This window comes from Bombina bombina, chromosome 2 (genome assembly GCF_027579735.1).
Source record: "Bombina bombina isolate aBomBom1 chromosome 2, aBomBom1.pri, whole genome shotgun sequence".
Lineage (NCBI taxonomy): Eukaryota > Metazoa > Chordata > Amphibia > Anura > Bombinatoridae > Bombina > Bombina bombina.
The window spans coordinates 791,936,070-791,952,217 of NC_069500.1; the positions used below are offsets into that span (position 1 = coordinate 791,936,070).

General features: G+C 39.9%; 1 protein-coding gene across 1 annotated transcript in view; it reads left to right on the plus strand.

Annotated features, from left to right (window-relative positions):
* Positions 1-16,148, plus strand: part of CRTC1 (CREB regulated transcription coactivator 1) — an 871,795-nt gene that overhangs the window by 154,264 nt on the left and 701,383 nt on the right. The gene's annotated exons all lie outside the window — the stretch shown is intronic.

Here is a 16,148-nt window from a genome sequence, read left to right on the forward strand (position 1 = left end):
CTTTCTCCTCAACCACTCCAAGCCTTGATGTCGTCACATGCAGTGCCCTGCGGTTCCTCCCTATTCACCTGGAGTAGTTTATTTGCAAGCAAAAATTGCCGCCCAGGTATCTTCTGCGATATCTGCGGCATTAGCTGCCATTTCCATGCTTCAGGGAAGACACAAGGAAATTTAATGAGTGAGATAGTAAGGTGTCTGCTTCAGGCTTAGCTACACAGATTGCCATTTCTCATAAGTCTGATGAGGAAGATATGTCCGTAGCCTCTGAGGGTGAAATCTCAGATTTAGATACTGTAAGCCCTTTATCTGATGCTGAAGTTGTATCCTTTAGATTTAAGCTTGAACATCTCAGTGTCTTGCTAAAGGAGGTTTTGGCTACCTTGGACGACTCCGATACCCCTGTCGTTTTCAACTCTAGGAAATCTAGTAAACTTAATAAATACTTTGATGATCCTTCCTCAGTTGAGGTATTCCCCGTGCCAGACCGTGCTACGGAAATTGCACAGGAAGGGGAGAGACCTGGGATTCCTTTTCTTTCATGTAATTAGCAAGAGTCCATGAGCTAGTGACGTATGGGATATACATTCCTACCAGGAGGGGCAAAGTTTCCCAAACCTTAAAATGCCTATAAATACACCCCTCACCACACCCACAATTCAGTTTTACAAACTTTGCCTCCTATGGAGGTGGTGAAGTAAGTTTGTGCTAGATTCTACGTTGATATGCGCTCCGCAGCAAGTTGGAGCCCGGTTTTCCTCTCAGCGTGCAGTGAATGTCAGAGTGATGTGAGGAGAGTATTGCCTATTTTGAATGCAGTGATCTCCTTCTACGGGGTCTATTTCATAGGTTCTCTGTTATCGGTCGTAGAGATTCATCTCTTACCTCCCTTTTCAGATCGACAATATACTCTTATATATATACCATTACCTCTGCTGATTTTCGTTTCAGTACTGGTTTGGCTTTCTACAAACATGTAGATGAGTGTCCTGGGGTAAGTAAGTCTTATTTTCTGTGACACTCTAAGCTATGGTTGGGCACATTATTTATAAAGTTCTAAATATATGTATTCAAACATTTATTTGCCTTGTCTCAGGATGTTCAACATTACTTATTTTCAGACAGTCGGTTTCATATTTGGGATAATGCACTTGAATCAATTATTTTTTCTTACCTTAAAAAATTTGACTTTTTCCCTGTGGGCTGTTAGGCTCGCGGGGGCTGAAAATGCTTCATTTTATTGCGTCATTCTTGGCGCTGACTTTTTTGGCGCAAAAAATCTTTTCTGTTTCCGGCGTCATACGTGTCGCCGGAAGTTGCGTCATTTTTGACGTTCTTTTGCGCCAAAAATGTCGGCGTTCCGGATGTGGCGTCATATTTGGAGCCAAAAAGCATTTAGGCGCAAAATAATGTGGGCTTCTTATTTGGCGCCAAAAAATATGGGCGTCGCTTTTGTCTCCACATTATTTAAGTTCATTTTTTCTTTGCTTCTGGTTGCTAGAAGCTTGTTCATTGGCATTTTTTTCCCATTCCTGAAACTGTCATTTAAGGAATTTGATCTATTTTGCTTTATATGTTGTTTTTTCTCTTACATATTGCAAGATGTCTCACGTTGCATCCGAGTCAGAAGATACTTCAGGAAAATCGCTGCCTAGTGCTGGAACTACCAAAGCTAAGTGTATCTGCTGTAAACTTTTGGTAGCTATTCCTCCAGCTGTTGTTTGTATTGCATGTCATGACAAACTTATTAATGCAGATAAAATTTCCTTTAGTACTGTTACATTACCTGTTGCTGTTCCGTCAACATCTAATTTTTAGAGTGTTCCTGATAACATAAGAGATTTTATTTTTTAAATCCATTAAGAAGGCTATGTCTGTTGTTTCTCCTTCTAGTATACATAAAAGTCTTTTAAAACTTCTCTTTTTTCAGATGAATTTTTAAATGAACATCATCATTCTGATACTGATAATGGTTCTTCTGGTTCAGAGGTTTCTGTCTCAGAGGTTGATGCTGATAAATCTTTGTATTTGTTCAAGATGGAATTTATTCATTCTTTATTTAAAGAAGTATTAATTGCATTAGAAATAGAGGATTCTGGTTCTCTTGATACTAAATCTAAACGTTTAAATAAGGTTTTTAAATCTCCTGTAGTTATTCCAGAAGTGTTTAATCTCCCTGATGCTGTTTCTGAAGTAATTTCCAGGGAATGGAATAATTTGGGTAATTCATTTACTTCTTCTAAACGTTTAAGCAATTATATCCTGTGCCATCTGACAGATTAGAGTTTTGGGACAAAATCCCTAAAGTTAATGGGGCTGTCTCTACTCCTGCTAAACGTACTACTATTCCTACGGCAGATAGTACTTCATTTAAGGATCCTTTATATAGGAAAATTGAATCCTTTCTAAGAAAAGCTTACTTATGTTCAGGTAATCTTCTTAGACCTGCTATATTTTTAGCGGATGTTGCTGCAGCTTCAACTTTTTGGTTAGAAGCTTTAGCGCAACAAGTAACAGATCATAATTTTATAGCATTATTATTATTCTATAACATGCTAATAATTTTATTTGTGATACCATCTTTTGATATCATTAGAATTGATGTCAGGTATATATCTCTAGCTATTTTAGCTAGAAAAGCTTTATGGCTTAAAACTTGGAATGCTGATATGTCTTCTAAGTCAACTTTGCTTTCCCTTTCTTTCCAGGGTAATGAATTATTCGGTTCTCAGTTGGATTCTATTATCTCAACTGTTACTGGAGGGAAGGGAACTTTTTTACCAAAGGATAAAAAATCTAAGGTAAATTTAGGTCTAATAATCGTTTTTTCCTTTCCTCACAACAAGGAACAAAAGCCTGATCCTTCATCCTCAGGAGCGGTATCAGTTTGGAAACCATTTCCAGTTTGGAATATATCCAAGCCTTATAGAAACCTAAAGCCAGCTCCTAAGTACCCATGAAGGTGCGGCCCTCATTCCAGCTCAGCTGGTATGGGGCAGATTACGTTTTCTTCAAAGAAATTTGGATCAATTCCGTTCACAATCTCTGGTTTCAGAACATTGTTTCAGAAAGGTACAGAATTGGTTTCAAGTTAAGGCCTCCTGCAAAGAGATTTTTTTTTCTTTCCCGTGTCCCAGTAAACACAGCAAAGGCTCAGCATTTCTGAAATGTGTTTCAGATCTAGAGTTGGCTGGAGTAATTATGCCAGTTCCAGTTCTGGAACAGGGGCTGGGGTTTTATTCTATCTCTTCATTGTACCAAAGAAGGTCAATTCCTTCAGACCAGTTCCGGATCTATCAATATGGAATCGTTATGTAAGGATACCAACATTCAAGATAGTAACTGTAGGACTATCCTGCCTTTTGTTTAGCAAGGGCATTATATGTCTACAATAGATTTATAGGATGCATATCTGCATATTCCGATTCATCCAGATCACTTTTAGTTTCTGAGATTCTCTTTTTAGACAAGCATTACCAGTTTTGTGGCTCTACCGTTAGGTCTAGCATCAGCTCCAAGAATTTTTTCAAAGGTTCTCGGTGCCCTTCTGTCTTTAATCAGAGAACAGGGTTTTGGTATTTCCTTATTTGGACGATATCTTGGTACTTGCTCAGTCTTCACATTTTCGCAGAATCTCATACGAATCGACTTGTGTTGTTTCTTCAAGATCATGGTTGGAGGATCAATTTACCAATCAGTTCATTGATTCCTCAGACAAGGGTAACCTTTTTTAGGTTTCCAGATAGATTCAGTGTCTATGACTCTGTCCTTTTCAGACAAGAGAAGTTTAACATTGATATCAGCTTGTCAAAACCTTCAGTCACAATCATTCCCTTTGGTAGCCTTTTGCATGGAAATTTTAGGTCTTAGGACTGCCGCATCGGATGCGATCTCCTTTGCTCGTTTTCACATGTGATCTCTTCAGCTCTGTATGCTGAACCAATGGTGCAGGGATTACACAAAGATATCTCAATTAATATCTTTAAAACCGATTATACGACACTCTCTGACATGGTGGACAGATCACCATCGTTTAGTTCAGGGGGCTTCTTGGTTCTTCCGACCTGGACTATAATCTCAACAGATGCAAGTCTTACAGGTTAGGGAGCTGTGTGGGGGTCTATGACGGCACAAGGGGTTTGGGAATCTCAGGAGGTGAGATTACCGATCAATATTTTGGAACTCCGTGCAATTTTCAGAGCTCTTCAGTCTTGGCCTCTTCTGAAGAGAGAGTTGTTCATTTGTTTTCAGATAGACAATGTCACAACTGTGGCATACATCAATCATCAAGGAGGGACTCACAGTCCTCTGGATGAAAGAAGTATCTCGAATTTTGGTTTGGGCGGAATCCAGCTCCTGTCTAATCTCTGCGGTTCATATCCCAGGTATAGACAATTGGGAAGCGGATTATCTCAGTCGCCAAACGTTGCATCCGGGCGAATGGTCTCTTCACCCAGAGGTATTTCTTCAGATTGTTCAAATGTGGGAACTCCCAGAAATAGATCTGATGGCTTCTCATCTAAACAAGCAACTTCCCTGGTATCTGTCCAGATCCCTGGATCCTCGGGCGGAGGCAGTGGATGCATTATCACTTCCTTATAAGTATCATCCTGCCTATATCTTCCGCCTCTAGTTCTTCTTCCAAGAGTATTCTCCAAGATTCTAAAGGAATGCTCGTTTGTCCTGCTGGTAGCTCCAGCATGGCCTCACAGGTTTTGGTATGCGGATCTTGTCCGGATGGCCTCTTGCCAGCTGTGGACTCTTCCGTTAAGACCAGACTTTCTGTCGCAAGGTCCTTTTTTCCATCAGGATCTCAAATCCTTAAATTTTAAGGTATGGAGTTTGAACGCTTGATTCTTGGTCAAAGAGGTTTCTCTGACTCTGTGATTGATACTATGTGACAGGCTCGTAAATCTGTATCTAGAGAGATATTTTATAGAGTCTGGAAGACTTATATTTCTTAGTGTCTTTTTCATCTTTTTTTGGCATTCTTTTGGAATACCGAGAATTTTACAGTTTCTTCAGGATGGTTTAGATAAAGGTTTGTCCGCAAGTTCCTTGAAAAGACAAATCTCTGCTCTTTCTGTTCTTTTTCACAGAAGAATTGCTAATCTTCCTGATATTCATTGTTTTGTACAAGCTTTGGTTCGTATAAAACCTGTCATTAAGTCAATTTCTCCTTCTTGGAGTTTGAATTTGGTTCTGGGGGCTCTTCAAGCTCCTCCTTTTGAACCCATGCATTTTTTGGTCGTTATATTACTTTCTTGGAAAGTTTTGTTTCTTTTGGCCATCTCTTCTGCCAGAAGAGTCTCTGAATTATCTGCTCTTTCTTGTGAGTCTCCTTTTCTGATTTTGCATCAGGATAAGGCGGTGCTGCGAACTTCTTTTGAATTCTTTACCTAAGGTTGTGAATTCTAACAACATTAGTAGAGAAATTGTGGTTCCTTCATTATGTCCTAATCCTATGAATTCTAAGGAGAAATCGTTGCATTCTTTGGATGCTGTTAGAGCTTTGTAATATTATGTTGAAGCTTCTAAGTCTTTCCGAAAGACTTCTAGTCTATTTGTCTTCTTTTCCGGTTCTAGAAAAGGCCTGAAAGCTTCTGCCATTTCTTTGGCATCTTGGTTGAAATCTTTATTTCATTATGCCTATGTCGAGTCGGGTAAAATTCCGCCTCGAAGGATTACAGCTCATTCTACTAGGTCAGTTTCTACTTCCTGGGCGTTTAGGAATGAAGCTTCGCTTGATCAGATTTGCAAAGCAGCAACTTGGTCCTCTTTGCATACTTTTACTAATTCTACCATTTTTATGTGTTTTCTTCTTCTGAAGCAGTTTTTGGTAGAAAAGTACTTCAGGCAGTGGTTTCAGTTTGAATCTTCTGCTTATGTTTTTCATTAAACTTTATTCTGGGTGTGGATTATTTTCAGCAGGAATTGGCTGTCTTTATTTTATCCCTCCCTCTCTAGTGACTCTTGCGTGGAAAGATCCACATCTTGGGTAGTCATTATCCCATACGTCACTAGCTCATGGACTCTTGCTAATTACATGAAAGAAAACATAATTTATGTAAGAACTTACCTGATAAATTCATTTCTTTCATATTAGCAAGAGTCCATGAGGCCCGCCCTTTTTTGTGGTGGTTATGATTTTTTTGTATAAAGCACAATTATTCCAATTCCTTATTTTATATGCTTTCGCACTTTTTTCTTATCACCCCACTTCTTGGCTATTCGTTAAACTGAATTGTGGGTGTGGTGAGTGGTGTATTTATAGGCATTTTAAGGTTTGGGAAACTTTGCCCCTCCTGGTAGGAATGTATATCCCATATGTCACTAGCTCATGGACTCTTGCTAATATGAAAGAAATGAATTTATCAGGTAAGTTCTTACATAAATTATGTTTTTCCCCATCTCCTGTCTTTAAAAAGATGTTCCCTGTAGCCGACTCCAGATAACTACTATTCCTATTGAGGATAGCTGCTCTTTTAAGGATCCAATGGATAAGAAGCTGGAGGCTTATTTGAAAAAGATGTATGTTCATCAGGGTCTCCAATGGCAACCTGCAGTGTGTATTGCCGCTGTGACAAGTGCTGCAACCTATTGGTTCGATGCATTGGCCGAATCTCTTCAAGTAGAGACTCCTTTTGGAGGAGATCCAAGACAGGATTAAGGTCCTTAAATTAGCTTATTCCTTTATTACAGATGATTCATTACAGGTTATTAAGTTGGGAGCCAAGATATCTGGTTTCCCGGTAATAGCGCGTATTGTGGCTGAAATCTTGATCAGCGGATGTTTCATCTAAGTCCAAGCTTTTGGCGATTCCTTACAAGGGTAAGATCTTATTTGGACCTGGTTTGGTGGAAATTATTTCCGATATCACGGTGGTAAAGGGTCTTTTTTTCTTCCGCAAGATAAGAAGAATAGTACTATTACACGTCAGAGTAATTTTCTTTCCTTTCATAACTTCAGAGCTAAGACTTCCCCTTTCTCTTCCAAGCAGGAACAGTCCAAGCCTTCCTGGAAGCCCAGTCAGCCTTGTCATAAGGGGAAGCAATCAAAGAAACCTGCAGCTGACTCTAAATCAGCATGAAGCGTTTTCCCCCGATTCGGGATAGGATATAGTGGGTGGCAGACTTTCTCAGTTCTCTCAAGTTAATCCCTGGGCTGTGTTCCACCTTTCAAAATTATCTGCAGGCCGGATAAAGAGAGGCTTTCTTTAAATGTGTACAGGATATTTCCTCTCTAGGAGTGATAGTTTCAGTCTCAGTACAGGAACAGGGTCTAGGTTTCTATTCCAATCTGTTTGTGGTTCCCAAAAAAGGGGAATTTTCCGACCCATTCTTGGCCTAAAATGTCAAAAAAAGTTTTTCAGAGTACCGTCCTTCAAGATGAAAACTATACGTTCCATTCTTCCCCTGATCCAAGAGGGTCAATTCATGACGACCATAGACCTGAAGGATGCGTATCTTCATGTTCCCATTCACAGGGATCATCGCAAATTTCTGAGATTTGCCTTTCTGGACAAACACTTTCAGTTTGTGGCTCTTCCGTTTGGTCTTGCCACAGCTCCAAGAAAGGTTCTGGGGGCTCTCTTGGCAGTGATCCGGTCTTGGGGAATTGCAGTGGTGCCCTATATGAACGACATATTGGTTCAGGCGCCATCTTTTCAACAAGCAAAATCTCACACAGATCTTGTTGTCTTTTCTTTGTTCCCACGGGTGGAAAGTTAATCTGGAAAAAAACTCCCTTGTTCCAGCTACAAGGGTAATTTTCTTAGGGACCATAATAGATTCCCCATCGATGAAGATTTTTCTGACAGAGGTCAGAAAAGCCAAGATTCTTTCCTCTTGCCTCTCTACAGTCTGTTCGACCATCAGTTGCTCAATGCATGGAGGTAATAGGTCTGATGGTGGCTTCCATGGACATCATTCCTTTTGTCCGATTCCATTTGAGAACTCTGCAGTTATGCATGCTCAGACAATGGAACGGGGATCATTCGGATCTGTCTCAGAAGATAAATTTGTATCAGTGTTCAAGAGACTCTCTCCCGTAGTGACTTTCTCAGGAACATCTGTCTCAGAGCACATGCTTCGGGAGACCTTCCTGGGTAATTGTGACTACGTACGCCAGCCTCCTAGGCTGGGGAGCAGTCGGGGACTCGTTAAAGGCGCAGGGACTATGGACTCGAAAGGAGTCTGCTCTCCTCATAAACATCTTGGAGTTGAGAGCAATTTTCAATGTTCTGATGACTTGGCCTCAGCTGTCCTTAGCTCGGTTTATCAGGTTTCAGTTGGACAACATAACCTCAGTGGCTTACATCAACCACCAGGGAGGAACTCGGAGTTCCTTAGCCATGAAGGAGATGGCTCGGATTATTCAGTGGGCGGAAACCCACAATTGTCGTCTCTCGGCCATCCACATTCCGGGAGTGGACAACTGGGAAGCGGATTTCCTGAGCAGACAGACCTTTCCAGGGAGTGGGAACTCCATCCGGAAGTATTCTCCAGCTTAACCCTCAAATGGGAGTGCCGGAGTTAGATCTGATGGCGTCTCAACAAAATGCCAAGCTTCCAAGGTACGGTTCAAGGTCAAGGGATCCGCGGGCCACTCTGATAGATGCTCTAGCGGTTCCTTGGGATTTCAGGATGGCACACCTGTTTCCTCCATTGCTCTTCCGCCACGTATCAAATAGGAGAGAGCGTTGACGATTTTAATAGCTCCTGCGTGGCCTTGCAGGATCTGGTATGCATACCTAGTGGAAATGTCATCTCTCCCACCTTAGAGGCTGCCTCTGAGGAAGGACCTTCTACTTCTGGGTCCCTTCCTTCATCCAAATCTTGTTTCTCTGAATCTGACTTGGAGATTGAACGCTTAGTTCTGTCTAAGCGTGTTTTTTTCTGAGTCGGTCATTGAGACCATGATTCATGCTTGCAAACCTGTTACTAGAAGGATTTCCCATAAGATATGATGTAAATATCTTTATTGGTGTGAATCCAAAGATTACTCTTGGAGTAAGGTCAGGATTCCTAGAATTTTGTCTTTTTTCCAGGAAGGTCTGGAAAAAGGTTTGTCAGTCAGTACCCTAAAGGGTCAGATCTCTGCGTTATCTGCCTTTTTGCCAGGCATTGTTCAGAATCAGGCCTGTTTTTAAGTCTGTTGCTCCTCCTTGGAGCCTTAACCTTGTTCTTAGAGTTTTGCAGCAGGCTCTGTTTGAGCCAATGCATTCCATAGATATTAAGTTGTTATCTTGGAAGGTTTTGTTTCTTTTGGCTATCTCGTCTGTAGTGTGAATTGCCTTATCTTATTTTTCATGCCGATATGGCGGTTCTTCGTATTAAGTTCAGTTTCCTTCCTAAAGTTGTTTCAAATAAAAATATTAATCAGGAAATTGTTGTTCCTTCTCTTTGTCCTAATCCTCCTCCTCATGGGGAACGTTTGTTGCACAACTTGGATGTTGTTCGTGATCTTAAATTCTATCTGCAGGCGACTAAGCATTTTCATCAGTCTTCTGCTCTGTGTGTTTGTTTCTCTGGGAAACGTAAAGGTCAGAAAGCTACTGCTACTTCTCTTTCTCTCTGGTTGAAAAGTATAATTTGTTTGGCCTATGAGACTGCTGGACTGCAGCCTCCTGAGAGAATTAAGGCTCATTCCACGAGAGCTGTCTCCTCTTTTGGGGCTTTCAAAAATGAAGCTTCTGTAGAACAAATTTGCAAGGCTGCAACTTTGTCTTCCTTACATACTTTTTCCAAATTTTATAAATTTGATACTTTTGCCTTGGCTGAGGCTTGGGAGAAAGGTTCTTCAAGCGGTGGTGCCTTCTGTTTAGGTCTACCTGTCTTTTCCCTCCCTAGTCATCTGTGTCCTCTAGCTTGGTTATTGGTTCCCAACAGTAATTGAGGATGCTGTGGACTCATCATATCTTAGGAAAGAAAACAAAATTTATGCTTACCTGATGAATTTCTTTCTTATGGCCCCACCATTTTTATTAAGCCAGTTATTACTTACTAAACCTCAGGCACCTCTGCACCTTGTGTTACTACTTTTTTCTCCATTTACCTTTGATCGAATGTGGGAAGGGGAGTGGTACTTAACAGTTTGACTGTGGTGCTCTTTACCTGCTCCTGCTGGCCAAGAGTGATATTCCCAACAGTAATTGAGGACGCCGTGGACTCACCATATCCGGAAAGAGAGACATTTTTCAGGTAAGCATAAATTTAGTTTTTTACTGAACCGCACAAAATGTATTACTACCTTTATTATTATTATTATTATTATTATTATTATTATTATTATTATTATAAACTAGACTGTTGTGTACATTACATTTTTAGTGCTGTATTGTAATTGGTATATTTTAATCCTATTGTATGCCTGATTTAATAACCTCAATAAAAAAAATAATTATGCAATTCATTTGTGCGTTGAATAGCAGAAAATGTTATATTAGGAAATATTATACTGCCCCCACCCGGCTACTTCATAATGCCAAGGGATTTCAGTGGATCCTTACCTGGAGTTTCAATGTTTTTTCTCCAGAATTTAATTATTTATGCCTTATTGTTGCTGAGGTTTTGGCAACTATGCCCCCATCAAGTAAATGTAAACGCAAATCCATAGATTCTATGTGATCAGAGGATATTGCATATGTTTAGGCTCTTAGTGAAGAAAGGGAAATATTATTATTATTATTATTATTATTATTATCAGGTATTTGTAGAGCGCCAACAGATTAAACTATCTTGCAGAATTCCTTGTCTCAATATTCAGACAGCTCTTCTGATGGTGAGATATCTGATTCTGATGAGGACAGTTTTTTTATGTTGAATGTGAACCTGTGAACTTTTGCTACTGCGTGAGGTTCTTCAGACGTGTTTTTCTGATAATAAACCTGCTGAAGAAAAATCTGCTTGTTATCTTGACTTAAAGGGATACTAAACCCAAATTTTTAAATGTAGTCACCAATCGGCAAGCGCTACCCAGGTTCTGAACTAAAAATGGGCCCGGCTAAGCTTAAATTCCTGCTTTTCAAACTAAGAAAAATTGATAATAGGAGTAAATTAGAAAGCGGCTTAAAATTGCATGCTGCATAATGAAATAAGAGTAATTGTTCCTGCACAGTTTCAAAACATGGGCAGGGTTTTTACTCCAATCTCTTCATTGTCTCAAAGAAGGAAAGGACTTTCAGATCCATCTTGAACTTGAAAACTTAAAAACCCTAAACAAATTCTTAAGGGTACCTTCTTTCAAGATGGAGACAATTCGCATCATCTTAATCCAACAGTGAAAATTCATGTCTACCATAGATCTCAAGGACGCATATCTTCATATACCTATTCACAAGGATCATCACCAATTTCTCAGGTTTGCATTCCTCAACAAACACTTTCAGTTTGTTGCTCTTTTGGCCTGGCCACAGCTCCACATATCTTCACAAAAGTGCTGGAGCATTATCTTCAAGCTACTAAAGATTTCAGACAAAGTTCTTGTTTATTTGTTCACTATTCTGGTTCTCTTAAGGGTCAGAAGGCTACAGTAGTAGCCTTTGCTTCTTGATTCAAACAGATAATTCACAAAGCTTATTTGGTGGCAGAAAAATCTCCTCCCAAGCGCATTACAGCTCATTCCACCAGAGCAGTTGCTACTTCCTTGTCTTTCAACAATGATGCATCCCTGGAGCAGATTTGCAAAGCGGCAACATGGTCTTCTCTGCACACATTCTCCAAATTTTACCATTTTGATGTTTTATCTTCCTTAGAAGCGGTTTTTGGCAGGTCTCATGGTGGTCGCATCAGACTCTATCCCATTTGTGAGATTTCATCTGAGACATCTGCAATTGTGCATGCTAATACAGTGGAATGGAGACCACTCAGATCTGTCACCTTGGATAAAATTAGATCACTTGACCAGTCTCTACAGTGGTGAATTTCTCCTCAGCCAGTTTCTATAGGCATGGGTTTTCATCTTTCAGCATGGTAGATAATTACCAAAGACGCCAATCTGTTGGGATGGGGTGCAGTGTGGAGTCCGTGGAGGGCCCAATGGATTTGATTTCCTCAAGAAACTTCTTTACCTATCAATATTCTGTAACTAAGAGCGATCTTCAATGCTTTACAGCCTTAGCCACTCCTATGTTCAGTCCCATTTATTTGATTCCAATCAGACAATGGCGTACATAAATCATCATGGGGTAACGAGGAGTTCCCTTGCCATGCAAGGGGTGTCTTGCATCCTGTCTTTGGCGGAAGTGTATCGATGTGCTATCTCAGCTATTCATATTCCAGGAGTGTACACCTGGGAGGTGGATTATTTGAGTTGTCAGACTCTTCATTCGGGGGAATGGTTTTGCAATCAAGAGGTTTTCTACTGTGTTGTGACCAAGTGTTGGATACCAGACATAGATCTCCTGTCTTCTTGAATGAATCACAAGCTACCTCGGTACAACTCTAGGTCGAGGAATAGATGCCTTGACCTCTTCTTGACAGTACAATCTTGTATACATGGACTCTCGTTACCATTAGAAAGAAAACATAATTTATTCTTACCTGATAAATTAATTTCATTCTTAGTAGTAAGTCCACGAGCCCACCCAACAAAGTATTTAAGGTGGAGGCAGTCCTATTTGTCACCTCTTTTACCCTATGGTCTTTCTTACTTTTTTCTTTGTTCGGCCATGAATACTACTGAGGGAAGGTGAAGTAGGAGGGATATATAAAGCTCTTGTAGGATGTCTTTGCCTCCTCCTGATGGCCAGGTGATGTAATCCCAAGAGTAAGGATCATGGACTCTCAATACCAAGATTTTTTTTTTTTTTAATTTATCCGGTAAGAATAAATTATTTTTTAAGAGACTTTTCAATTTACGTCTGTTATGAAATTTACTATGATCTCTTTGTATCTTTTGTTAAAACACACCTAGGTAGTCTTGGGAACATTAATGCACTACTGGGAGCTTGTTGATTGGTGGCTAAACACAAAGTGACAGCTCCTGTCACTGGCTCACCAAATTTGTCTTTTTAAAGAAATTTGTTGAGTTCCCTGTTATACATAGGGACAATGTCAACAAAAGAGAAAAAAACATTGACCTCCTAAAAACAATATTTAAAATGTAGTCTTATTGCCACACACATGAATTATAACTTGACTTACGGTTGTCATTAGTTGTACTTGTTAATTTGTTATTTAGTTTCTTGGAATTAATGAACATGTGAAATAAGCACTGTACAACCTCCTTCATTTTGATAAATAACAAGCTCTACCATGGTATTTTGCTCAGACTGGGTTTTCAGCACAGCCACACATTAGACTAACATTCCCTCCCATAAGTCAAACAAACAGAAAAATAAGAAATGATCTTTAAAAGCGGAGATTAAATGATCACATCCGGATTATCAGTAATAGAGGCACACACTAACAGTTGCTGCACAGTTAAGTACATTACTGACAAGTATGCTACAGTTTTTCTATGTGATAGTGAATGTTTACTGTCATTATATAAAACAATTAAAATTGTAAAATAAATAGAAATATGCTATCATGATATTAGCAGTGTTCTTGCTATATAGTAGCAGGGGTTGAGAACTGTGTTCATAATATGGGAGGCAACCCAGATATTAAAGGGACATGAAACTATTTTTTTTTCTTTATGGTTCACAGAGAGTATACAATTTCACCCCCCCCGATTTATTAATTTTGCTTCATTCTATTGGTATCCTTTATTAAAGGAGCAGCACACTAGGAGCTAGCTAAACACATTGGTAAACCAATGATAAGAGGTATATATGTGCACTCACCAATCAGCAGCTAGCTCCCAGGATGACAGTAGAACAAACATTGTTTAAAATTGAATGTTCTGAATCCTGAAAGAATATTTTTGTGTTTCTTGTCCCTTTTAAATCCATAAATTATTCAATTAAACTTCACAAAATAGTGATATAAACTGTAGTTATTTACATATAGGGTTGGAAGTTTCCTCTAGTCGTAGACTACTAGTAAGAAATTGTTGCAGTGGAGTAAGTAGTTGGGCTTTTATCTTTAAAAGGACAGTTTACCCAGTTTACCTTTTAATTTGTTGACAACGATCCATTTTCCCTGTTGGAGTATATTAAATTGTTTACAAATAGGTCCTTAGCCTTTATATTGTCATCTGGTCGCCAGATGTGCTCAGCTAACTCACACTAGTGCTTTGTTGCTCTGGAACTGACTTTAACTATGTGTTTAACCATTTTCCAGGGATTATAAATAGTTACATACAAGCAATAGTGCAAAAGTAAAATGCTCTAACACATTAGAGCATTTTTATTTTTCGCTTTTATATATTTTTAAGTAAAGGGATAGGAAAGTCAAAATTAAACGTACATGATTCAGATAGAAGAGCATGTCATTTTAAAACACTTTCAAATTCACTTCTATTTTCAAATATGCTTTGTTCTCATTGTAACCCTTGTTGAAAAATAGTATTCACATATCTTACACTAGTGGGAGCTAGCTGCTGATTGGTCCCTGCACACATTTGTCTCTTGTGATTGGATAACTAGATGTGTTCAGCATGTGTGCAATGCTGTTTCTTCAGCAAAGGATAACAAGAGAACGAAGCAAATTTGATAATGGAAGTCAATTGGAAAGTTGTTTAAAATTGTTTGTTCTATCCAAAGCGTAGAAAAGGTCAATCACTGTCCAGCACCTTCCAGTTTACTCACGTGCAAGCTGCAGGGGCCTGCAACCCCAAAAACAAAATTCAATAGAATGCTGCTGGTTTTCTATTCAATTCTTTCCAAATCATGAAAGAAAATGTTGAGGTTTCCTGTCCCTTCAAGCTTTAAAAAGCTTGATAGAGGAGGCGGAGCCAGCCGTGAACTAGTATGGCTGCAGAATAACGAAGCTCCGTATAACCTTTCCCCACAAAGCACACATGAAGGGTGAAATAACCAACTGAAGAGCCTAAAAGTCACCGGAACAGACCTAAGACCTAGAGAAGCATTACTTGCTACAACATTGAGACGGGGGAGGCTGTGACCGCAAGAAAATGAATCCAAACCCTGCGCTCATAGAAAATACCCGGCGCCATCTTTAAGTAACTGCGCCATCGCTATCTACAGAACGGCAGCTTGATCACCGCCACACAACAGGTTCGCATAACAGCCGCCCCTCCGGAATCCTACCTCGATATCATTAAGGTAACTGACCAGTACTGGTTGCCGACAGTGACTCCCGGTGGACCCACCGGAACGGAGAACTATACTTAGTGGGCCAACAGCTCACGAACTGAGGAAACATCTTTGCTGAACAGACCGGGGTAAGCACTTTACCACCACAGACATCTAAGTCCCACATTACAAGCTAGGAGATGTAAAACACAACCCTATCTCATTTTTACGGACATAATACGGCTCCCAAGCATAAAGGGGCACATTACCAATAATCAGGCCTCGGTCTAAATTAACAGGCCTACCTTTACACCGGCTGCCGCCTTGTAAATATACCTTTTTCGGCCACACACTGCACGTGGGAAACTGTTGCATAACCTCCAACCCCATTAAAGCATGAAGAGGTGCTGACAAAGCACATTTATCACTTGATTAACAGCAACAACCACATCACAACTCACATAATACAGAGATGACGTCTAAGCGCACTACTAAAAGTGATAAAACGACCAAATCAACCACTACCTCTGTCTCAAAGCTTAATTCCTACTTTAAAACAGTAGACACAGCCAGCTCAGTACCTTCCAACAATATACAATCAGATAGTGACATGCAAGAAGAAGAAGCTGATACCATTCTACCTGAATCTACCCTCCCTCTAACAAAAGCAGACCTGAGTTCGCTTCCTACAAAAGAGGACTTCACAATATTCATGAGCCAGGTCAGCCAGCTTATAAGAGACAGCTTATCTGAGGTCAAAAAAGACATTAGAGAACTAGGCAACAGAGTGCAACAATTAGAAGGACATGCTGAAGAGATCTCTGAACCAATCAATCTGCAAAGTCTGCAGATCCAACACCAAACTAACGAAATACGACAAATGCAGATGCAAATAGAAGATTTGGACAATCGTGGCAGACGCCAAAACCTAAGAATAAGGGGAATCCCAGAAAGCATAACAACTGACACGCTTTCACAATATGTTCAAGACCTCTTTAGCCACCTATT